The 10,189-nt window shown below is 46.8% G+C and overlaps 1 non-coding gene and 1 pseudogene across 1 annotated transcript; both read left to right on the top strand.

Annotated features, from left to right (window-relative positions):
• The first annotated feature begins 2,341 nt into the window (after window positions 1-2,341).
• TRNAP-AGG lies at window positions 2,342-2,413 on the top strand. The gene has a single exon. It is a non-coding gene; the product is annotated as a tRNA-Pro (tRNA).
• Window positions 2,414-2,841: 428 nt separating this feature from the next.
• On the top strand, window positions 2,842-3,761 carry LOC125551367 (annotated as a pseudogene).
• Window positions 3,762-10,189: the final 6,428 nt, after the last annotated feature.

A 10,189-nucleotide genomic window follows, 5' to 3' on the forward strand; every position in this document is an offset into this window, starting at 1 on the left:
ATCGAGATTATGATTTGTCACTCCGAGTATCGGAGAGGTATCTCTTGGCCCTCTCGGTAATGCACATCACTATAAGCCTTGCAAGCAATGCGACTAATGAGTTAGTTATGGGATGATGCATTACGGAACGAGTAAAGAGACTTGCCGGTAACGAGATTGAACTAGGTATTGAGATACCGACGATCAAATCTTGGGCAAGTAACATACCGATGACAAAGGGAACAACGTATATCATTATGCGGTTTGACCGATAAAGATCTTCGTAGAATATGTGGGAGCCAATATGAACATCCAGGTTCCGCTATTGGTTATTGACCGAAGACGTGTCTTGGTCATGTCTACATAGTTCTCGAACCCGTAGGGTCCGCACGCTTAACGTTCGGTGACAATCGGTATTATGAGTTTATGTATTTTGATGTACCGAAGATAGTTCGGAGTCCCGGATATGATCACGGACATGACGAGGAGTTTCGAAATGGTCGAGACATAAAGATTGATATATTGGATGACTATATTCGAACACCGGATGAGTTCCGGGGGTCACCGGATAATTATCGGAGTGCCGGGGGGGGGGGGGGGTTATCGGAACCCCCGGGGAAACTAATAGGCCACATGGGCCTTAGTGGAGAGAGAGGCCTGGCCAAGGCAGGGCCGCGCGCCCCCTCTCCTCTAGTCCGAATTGGACTAGGGAAGGGGGGGGTGCCCCCCTTTCCTTCTCTTCTCTCCCTCTCCTTCCTTCCCCCTTCCTCCCCCTAGTAGGACTAGGAAAGGGGAGTCCTACTCCTACTAGGAGGAGGACTCCTCCTCTCCTGGCATGCCCCCAAGGGTTGGCCGGCCTTCCCCCTTGCTCCTTTATATACGGGGGCAGGGGGCACCCTAGAACACACAAGTTGATCATTGATTCCTTAGCCGTGTGCGGTGCCCCCCTCCACCATAATCTACCTCAGTCATATCGTCGTAGTGCTTAGGCGAAGCCCTGCACCGGTAGCTTCATCATCATCGTCATCACGCCGTCGTGCTGACGAAGCTCTCCCTCGACACTCAGCTGGATCGAGAGTTCGTAGGACGTCACCAAGCCGAACGTGTATAGATCGCGGAGGTGCCGTACTTTCGATACTAGGATCGGTCGGATCATGAAGACGTACGACTACATCAACCGCATTGTCATAACGCTTCCGCTTATGGTCTACGAGGGTACGTGAACAACACTCTTCCCCTCTCGTTGCTATGCATCACCATGATAGATTTTGAGTTTGCGTAGGAATTTTTTTGAATTTACTGCGTTCCCCAACACCGAAGAGGTCCCTAAACACCCCCGAACCACAATCCACATGAATTTGGCAAGCACACACAAAAACAAAATATGATTAACATCCTCCTCCTCGCAAAGGGGGCACCGACCATCACTAGGACCCTGACGACTGTCCTCGGAGAGATGGTCGCGAAGCACCTAGAAACACCTTAATTTTGAGAGGCATGCCTGCCTTCCCAAGAAGATTGGTACATTTTTATAGATAGATTTGACATACAATTGACGTGACGATTCAAGCCCTCGAGAAATCATACATCCTCCTCAATTTGTATGATCGGTCGCAATTCGATTAGCACGCTTCTAAAGATTCACCTTTATATTTGACTAACACAATAATAATATTGTCAAGTTAGCATGAAAAACCAATTCAGAAAAGGCAATAGGGTTGACAACGGAGGATTCATTCACACCCCTGCAGCAGTCGAGGATGCTTTCAACAGCGTAGTATGTTGTAATAAGCTGTAGATGAAATATGTTCAACATTGCGCATTTGATCTGGTGGTAACAGCGTAGTATGTTGTAATAAGCTGTAGATGAAATATGTTCAACATTACGCATTTGATCTGGTGGTATGATTCTCGCTTAGGCCTTGTTCGGTTAATCCCCATCACAAGGGGATTGGAGAGGATTGGAGGGGTTTGATGTGGATTTTGACTTGCTGGGGATTTAATCCCTGCCAATCTGCTCCAAACCCCTTGGAACCCTGTGGAACAAGGCCTTAGGGTGCGAGAGAATTGACCTGATGATTCAAGGCCCCAATAGATCATATCCTCTTCAATTTGTATGATGATCACAATTCGATTAGTAAAAGATTCACTTTTATATTTGAGTCACACAATCATATTTTTAACTTAGCATAAACAAACTAGCTCAGGGAAAGCAACAGAACCGGTAACGGAGGAGCATTCATTCACATGCTCGCAGCAACGGAGGATGATGCATTCATCCACAGGCTCGCGGCAAGGGAGCCAGGGCATTCCGTTACGTGCGATGTATAAATAAACGATAAATGAATTACAGTACAACAAAGGGCATTTGGTCTAGTGGTATGATTCTCGCTTAGGGTGCGAGAGGTCCCGAGTTCAATTCTCGGAATGCCCCAATTTTTGCATTTTTTTTGTTTTTCCTCTCTCTCTCCGATTTGAAGCGCGCCATAGAGACCTTTCTCAACGTCCATAAGTTTTTGGAGAACCATCTAGCTAGCCTCTGTTTCATTCTGAGACTATGCAGCATCGTAGAAGCATCTAAGCTTATTTTACTCTGAGATTATAAACCATCAAACTCCCTGCGCTTGTGTGTGTGTGCCCCGCGCTGGATGCTTCTGACTTCTGTCCGTCGACCTGCGCCGCGCGGCGGACCACATCAGCACCGAGCGTGACGACACGCGACGCTCGTGTCCGCTAGTGAGCGATTCGGCGCGTTGCCGATCCGATACGATGCGCTGCTGGTCCACTGGCCTGCAGCCATGTGCTAGCGTGCACCGCATCCTCATCGCCATCTCGACACAGTGACACGCCAAACCGCTATTATTAGCACCCCCGAACTCCTACGCGGCGGCGCAATCACATCGAGTCCTCGCGCCGTCCCCCGTCCCATATTCCCTTTACCCGTCCTCGCCTCGTCGCCGGCAATGGCGGGTCCCGGCGTCGGAGCGGCCGCGCCTCGCCTGTCGCTGCTGCTGCTGCTCGTCGTCGTCTTCGCGGGCCCCTCCCGCGACAGCCGCACCGTGAGTTCTTCTTCTTCCTCTTGCACGCGCGCCCACATCTCGCGGTGTCACTCTATCTATCTATCAACCGACGACTGCTCTGCTCTGCCGTGTGACGCATGGCGCCGTTTTGCGTTGTGCTGCGCAGGAGGCGGCCGTGCGGACGTGCACGTACACGGTGAAGGTGAAGACGAGCTGCGCGTCGCCGGCGCGGACGTCGGACGCGGTCAGCGTGGCGTTCGGGGACGCGTACCGGAACGAGGCGTACGGGGCGCGCCTCCCGAGCGCGCCGGGCGGGAGGGCCTTCGAGCGGTGCGGCACCGACACCTTCCGCGTCTCCGGGGTGTGCGGCTACGGCGTCTGCTACCTCTACCTCCGCCGCGCCGGCCGCGACGGCTGGGCGCCCGAGTGGGTCCAGGTCACCGAGCCGGGCCCCGGCGCCGGAGAGAAGCCCGCCACCTTCTACTTCGGGGCGCCGCTGCCGGACGGCGTCTGGTACGGCCACAACCGCTGCCCCAAGGCCAAGGCCAAGGCAGCGGCGGCGGCTCGGACAAACACCACCTCTGCTGCTGCTTCGCCTCTGGGCTAGCGCGACCTGATTCGGCTCTACCCACCGGGCGCAGCCCCTCTCCGTATGTAATTCGGCATTCGCCGAGAATAAGCAGACTCTGCTTACAGATTCAGAATAAGTAATTAGAGAATCATAATCCGAAATATGATGAGGCCATGAGGGCACCTTCTTCACACCCCGGAGGATTTGTTTCCTGTTTACATTTACCACACATCTCTATTAGAGCATCTCTGGCAGACCTCTTATATCATGGACCCTTATATCGCTTTTACAGTTTACAGAAAATCAGTTTTACTGGCTGGTGCGGGCACCGGCCGAACAAATTCCGTATAATCAATCTATAAAAAACCAAATCAAAATTGACTGGCGACCGACATGCGAACGAGAAAGACACTGCCAGAAACGAAGGCCGGCGGATGAAAGGACGAGAAGACGCGGGTTGGCCATGACGCGCGGGCTTAGGACAGGGCGGCGCGGGCGGCGGTCGAACGCGCGCGGCCGGACTCAGCTAGCTAGCTCGCACACATCGACTCACAGCTAGCTAGCGCAGTCGTAGCTAGCTAGCTAGCTCGCATCGATTCAGCTAGCGCGGCCGTCTAGCTAGCTTGCTCGCATCCACGGGTGCGGCGGCCGGGTGAGTTTCATGGTGTTGGCGGGAGCAGAGATTCCTCAACCGCAAGTGTTGACCGGTATTTAGGGCCCTGCCAAAGTTGCCTTCAAAACTAAAGATATGAGGGTTTCGGGTTTGTGTTTATAGGGCCTCTTAAAAAAATTTAAGAGTCGGACAATTTTAAGGGGTCTGTTCAGACCTGTTTTTTCAACTAGAACTGTAAAAGCGGTTATTTTATGGGTTTGACCATTTATACGGGATCTGCTAGAGATGCTCTTAATCGCTAGAAACCATAGTTTTTTTTAAAAAAAAGAGGAAGACCCCCGGCGGCCTCTGCATCTGGGCGATGCATGCAGCCACTTTATTAATTATTCATAAAAGACTTTACAAAGAAATACAACAGTACTCCCTTCGTCTGGGTTTATTAGGCCTCACAACATTACAAGCATGTTCCTTTTTATAAGGCCTCGCTTTGGAAAGATGCATGCATGCAACCACTTCATTGGTTGCATTGAGAGTCATTGTTGTTGATGCCATGACCAGGGAATTAATACACTGCATGCATGTGAGAGAATGCATTGGGAGTGAAATGAAAGAATTAATGTCAGCAAATTACTATGTGCCTTGGTCCAAGAAAAGTTGCCTTTAGGCCTAATAAACCCGAACGGAGGGAGTAAGTCTCAAGCCACCGTCTAGGCAACATCTGTCGTTACTCCTATCCAGTTGATGAAGACATGTTGATAGTCCGGGCCTAATACCAAACAGACCGCGCAGCCAAGCCTAACATCTAAGACCTGAGACCCCAACCAAACCACTTGCCGGGTGTGGGGCACACACCGGTTCGGCGCACTCTCAAAGGCCACCGTCGCCAACTGCCACCAATCCATCTTTAGAGCTATACTGACGCATCAACCTTGCCCGGTCTAGCTGCCGTCGCCGCTGCCACGGTGCCAGACAACCCCACCACCCTACGCTTGTCTATCCAGCCACATCCGTCATCGAGATCCAGCTACACCATGCTGCCAATACTCGTCTTCATCGACGCGGTAGATACAACGCCGCTCCTCTTGCCAACCTCCACATCGTGGCTGTTGCTGGAGCTACGTGGAGCCCACCACCCATGGCACCTCTCCCCGAACATCTGAGCCTCCCACGGCTCCTCCATGGAAGTTACGACGTGCAGGACGCCATCGCCTCCCAATCTAGTCTTGATTTTGGACTTTCGCCCTGGATGTGTTTGGAGGTGGATAGGAGGGACCTCGGCTTCGCCTCTAGGAAGGGTAACAATGTTTGAGGGACACCGCCGATGCCAGGCCGAACCAGCCGACCAAAGTTTCCTCCGATCCCCATCCTATACCACCAAACTTTCGTCTGCTCCGGATCCGGTAGCGAGCCAAGAACCAAAACCTACATAGATGAGATTGCCATGGGCCTCAACCCAACATGAGTTGAGAAGAACATCCATAGTAGATATCCAGGCGCCGAATCAGCCGATCCGACGTGGCCAGTGGCGAAGACCACCATCTCACGCCGGCCGACCGCGTCCAACATCAGACCGAGATCCAATTTGAACCCGAGGGCACCCGCAACCACTTGGCCGAGCCCATGATACGTCCATTTTGCATCATGCTTTTATATTGATATTTATTGCATTATGGGTTGTTATTACACATTATTTCACAATACTTATGCCTATTCTCTCTTATTTTACAAGGTTTACATGAAGAGGGAGAATGCCGGCAGCTGGGATTCTGGGCTGGAAAAGGAGCAAATATTAGAGACCTATTCTGCACAGCTCCAAAAGTCCTGAAACTTCACGGAAGTTATTTTCAGAATATATAAAAAATAATGAGTGAAGAAAGTTCCAGAGGGGGGCCACACCCTGGCCACGAGGGTGGGGGCGCGCCCCACCCTCCTGGGCGCGCCCCCTGCCTCGTGGCCCTCCGATGCCCATCTTCTGCTATATGAGGTCTTTCGTTCGAGAAAAAATAGTAAGCAAGCTTCGGGGAAGAAACTCCGCCGCCACGAGGCGGAACCTTGGCGGAACCAATCTAGGGCTCCGGCAAAGCTGTTCTGCCGGGGAAACTTTCCTCCGGGAGGGGGAAATCATCACCATCGTCATCACCAACGATCCTCTCATCGGGAGGGGGTCAATCTCCACCAACATCTTCACCAACACCATCTCATCTCAAACCCTAGTTCATCTCTTGTATCCAATCTTTGTATCCAAACCTCAGATTGGTACCTGTGGGTTGCTAGTAGTGTTGGTTACTCCTTGTAGTTGATGCTAGTTGGTTTACTTGGTGGAAGATCATATGTTCAGATCCATTATGCATATTAATACCCCTCTGATTATGAACATGAATATGCTTTGTGAGTAGTTACGTTTGTTCCTGAGGACATGGGAGAAGTCTTGCTATAAGTAGTCATGTGAATTTGGTACTCGTTCGATATTTTGATGAGATGTATGTTGTCATCCCTCTAGTGGTGTCATGTGAACGTCGACTACATGACACTTCACCATTGTTTGGGCCTAGAGGGAGGCATTGGGAAGTAATAAATAGATGATGGGTTGCTAGAGTGACAGGAGCTTAAACCCTAGTTTATGTGTTGCTTCGTAAGGGGATGATTGGATCCATATGTTTCATGCTATGGTTAGGTTTACCTTAATACTTCTGTTGTAGTTGCGGATGCTTGCAATGGTGGTTAATCATAAGTGGGATGCTTGTCCAAGTAAGGACAGTACCTAAGCACAAATCCACCCTCATATCAAATTATCAAAGTACCGAACGCGAATCATATGAACGTGATGAAAACTAGCTTGACGATAATTCCCATGTGTCCTCGGGAGCGCTTTCCTTCATATAAGAGTTTGTCCAAGCTTGTCCTTTGCTACAAAAAGGATTGGGCCATCTTGCTGCACCTTATTTACTTTTATTTCTTGCTACTCGTTACAAATTACCTTATCACAAAACTATCTGTTACCGACAATTTCAGTGCTTGCAGAGAATACCTTACTGAAAACTGCTTATCATTTCCTTTTGCTCCTCATTGGGTTCGACACTCTTACTTATCGAAAAGCTACGATATATCCCCTACACTTGTGGGTCATCAAGACTCTTTTCTGGCGCCGTTGCCAGGGAGTGAAGCGTCTTTGGTAGGTGGAATTTGGTAAGGAAAAATTTATATAGTGTGCTGAAATTTACTGTCACTTGTTACTATGGAACATAATCCTTTGAGGGGCTTGTTCGGGGTATCTTCAGCCCGACCAGTAGAGCAAAGAGTTTCTCCTCAACCTACTGAAAATGTTTACTTTGAAATTCCTTCGGGTATGATAGAGAAACTGCTAGCTAATCCTTTTGCAGGAGATGGAACATTGCATCCCGATTTACACTTAATCTATGTGGATGAAGTTTGTGGATTATTTAAGCTTGCAGGTATGCCCGATGATGTTATCAAGAAGAAGGTCTTCCCTTTATCTTTTAGGGGAGAGGCATTTACATGGTATAGGCTATGTGATGATATGGGATCATGGGACTACAAGCGATTGGAATTGGAATTTCATCACAAGTTTTATCCTATGCATCTTGTTCATCGTGATCGTAATTATATATATATATAATTTTTGGCCTCGCGAAGGAGAAAGCATCGCTCAAGCTTGGGGGAGTCTTAAGTCAATGTTATATTCATGCCCCAATCATGAGCTCTCAAGAGAAATGATTATTCAAAATTTTTATGCTCGACTTTCTCTCAGTAATCGCTCCATGCTCGATACTTCTTGTACTGGATCTTTTATGATGAAGACTATTGAATTCAAATGAGATTTATTGAAAAGAATTAAACGCAACTCTGAAGGTTGGGACCTCGACGAAGGTAAGGAGTCAGGTATAACACCTAAATTTGATTGTGTTAAATCTTTTATGGATACCGATGCTTTTCGTGAATTTAGCACTAAATATGGACTTGACTTTGAGATAGTAGCTTCTTTCTATGAATCCTTTGCTACTCATGTTGATCTTCCTAAGGAGAAGTGGTTTAAATATAATCCTCCCATTGAAGTAAAAGTAGTTGCACCTATTAAAGTTGAAGAAAAGACTATCACTTATGATGATCCTGTTGTTCCTGCTACTTATATTGAGAAATCACATTTCCCTGTTAGAATTAAGAATCATGCTAAAGCTTCAACTGTGGTTAACAAAAATAATATTAAGACGCCTAAACCCCCTGAGCAAATTAAAGTTGAACCTAGTATTGCTATGGTTAAAGATCTCTTGGCCGATAATATTGATGGGCATGTTATTTACTTCTGCAATGAAGCTGCTAGAATTGCTAGACCTGATGCTAAAAATAAACATAGACCTGTTGTAGGCATGCCTGTTATTTCTGTTAAAATAGGAGATCATTGTCATCATGGCTTATGTGATATGGGTGCTAGTGCAAGTGTAATACCTCATTCCTTATACCAAGAAATTATGCATGATATTGCACCTGCTGAGATAGACGAAATTGATGTTACAATTAAGCTTGCCAATATAGATACTATTTCACCAGTTGGGATTGTAAGAGATGTTGAAGTCTTCTGTGGGAAAGTTAAATACCCTGCTGATTTTCTTGTTCTCGGTTCCCCACAAGATGACTTTTGTCCCATTATATTTGGTAGACCCTTCTTGAATACTGTTAATGCTAAGATAGACTGCAAAAAGGATATTGTTTCTGTTGGTTTAGGGGATATGTCTCATGAGTTTAATTTTGCTAAATTTCGTAGACAAACCCATCATAAAGAATTGCCTAGTAAAGATGAAATTATTGATCTTGCTTCTATTGCCGTGCCTCCTACTGATCCTTTAGAACAATATTTGCTAGATCATGAAAATGATATGTTTATGAATGAAAGAAGGGAAATAGATGAAGTGCCCTTTAAACAGGGACCTATTCTGAAACACAACTTGCCTGTTGAAATCCTAGGGGATACTCCTCCACCCAAGGGTGATCCCGTGTTTGAGCTTAAACCATTGTCTGATACTCTTAAATATGCTTATCTTGATGAAAAGAAGATATATCCTGTTATTATTAGTGCTAACCTTTCAGAGCATGAAGAAGAGAGATTATTGGAAACTCTGAAGGAGCACCGTGCTGCTATTGGATATACTCTTGATGATCTTAAGAGCATTAGTCCCACTCTATGTCAACACAAAATAAATTTGGAGAAAGACGCCAAACCAGTTATTGATCACCAACGACGGCTAAATCCTAAGATGAAAGAAGTGGTAAGAAAGGAAATATTAAAGCTCCTTGAAGCAGGTATAATTTATACCGTTGCTGATAGTTAGTGGGTAAGTCCTGTCCATTGTGTCCATAAGAAGGGAGGTATTACTGTCGTTCCTAATGATAAAGATGAATTGATTCCGCCAAGAATTATTACAGGTTATAGGATGGTAATTGATTTCCGCAAATTAAATAAAGCTACTCAAAAGATCATTACCCCTTGCCTTTCATTGATCAAATGCTAGAAAGATTATCCAAACATACACAATTTTGCTTTCTAGATGGTTACTTTGGTTTCTCTCAAATACCCGTGTCAGCTGATGATCAAGAGACTACTTTTCTTGCCCTTTCGGTACCTTTGCTTATAGACGTATGCCTTTTGGTTTATGTAATGCACCTGCGACATTTCAAAGATGCATGATGGCTATATTCTCTGACTTTTGTGAAAAGATTTGTGAAGTTTTCAGGATGATTTCTCTGTTTATGGATCCTCTTTTGATGATTGCTTGAGCAACCTTGATCGAGTTTTGCAGAGATGCAAAGAAACTAACCTTGTATTGAATTGGGAGAAGTGCCACTTTATGGTTAATGAAGGTATTGTCTTGGGGCATAAAATTTCTGAAAGAGGTATTGAAGTTGACAAAGCTAAAGTGGATGCTATTGAAAAGATGCCGTGTCCCAAGGACATCAAAGGTATAAGAAGTTTCCTTGATCATGCCGGTTTTT

This window comes from Triticum urartu, chromosome 1, assembly GCF_003073215.2.
Source record: "Triticum urartu cultivar G1812 chromosome 1, Tu2.1, whole genome shotgun sequence".
NCBI classification, from domain to species: domain Eukaryota; kingdom Viridiplantae; phylum Streptophyta; class Magnoliopsida; order Poales; family Poaceae; genus Triticum; species Triticum urartu.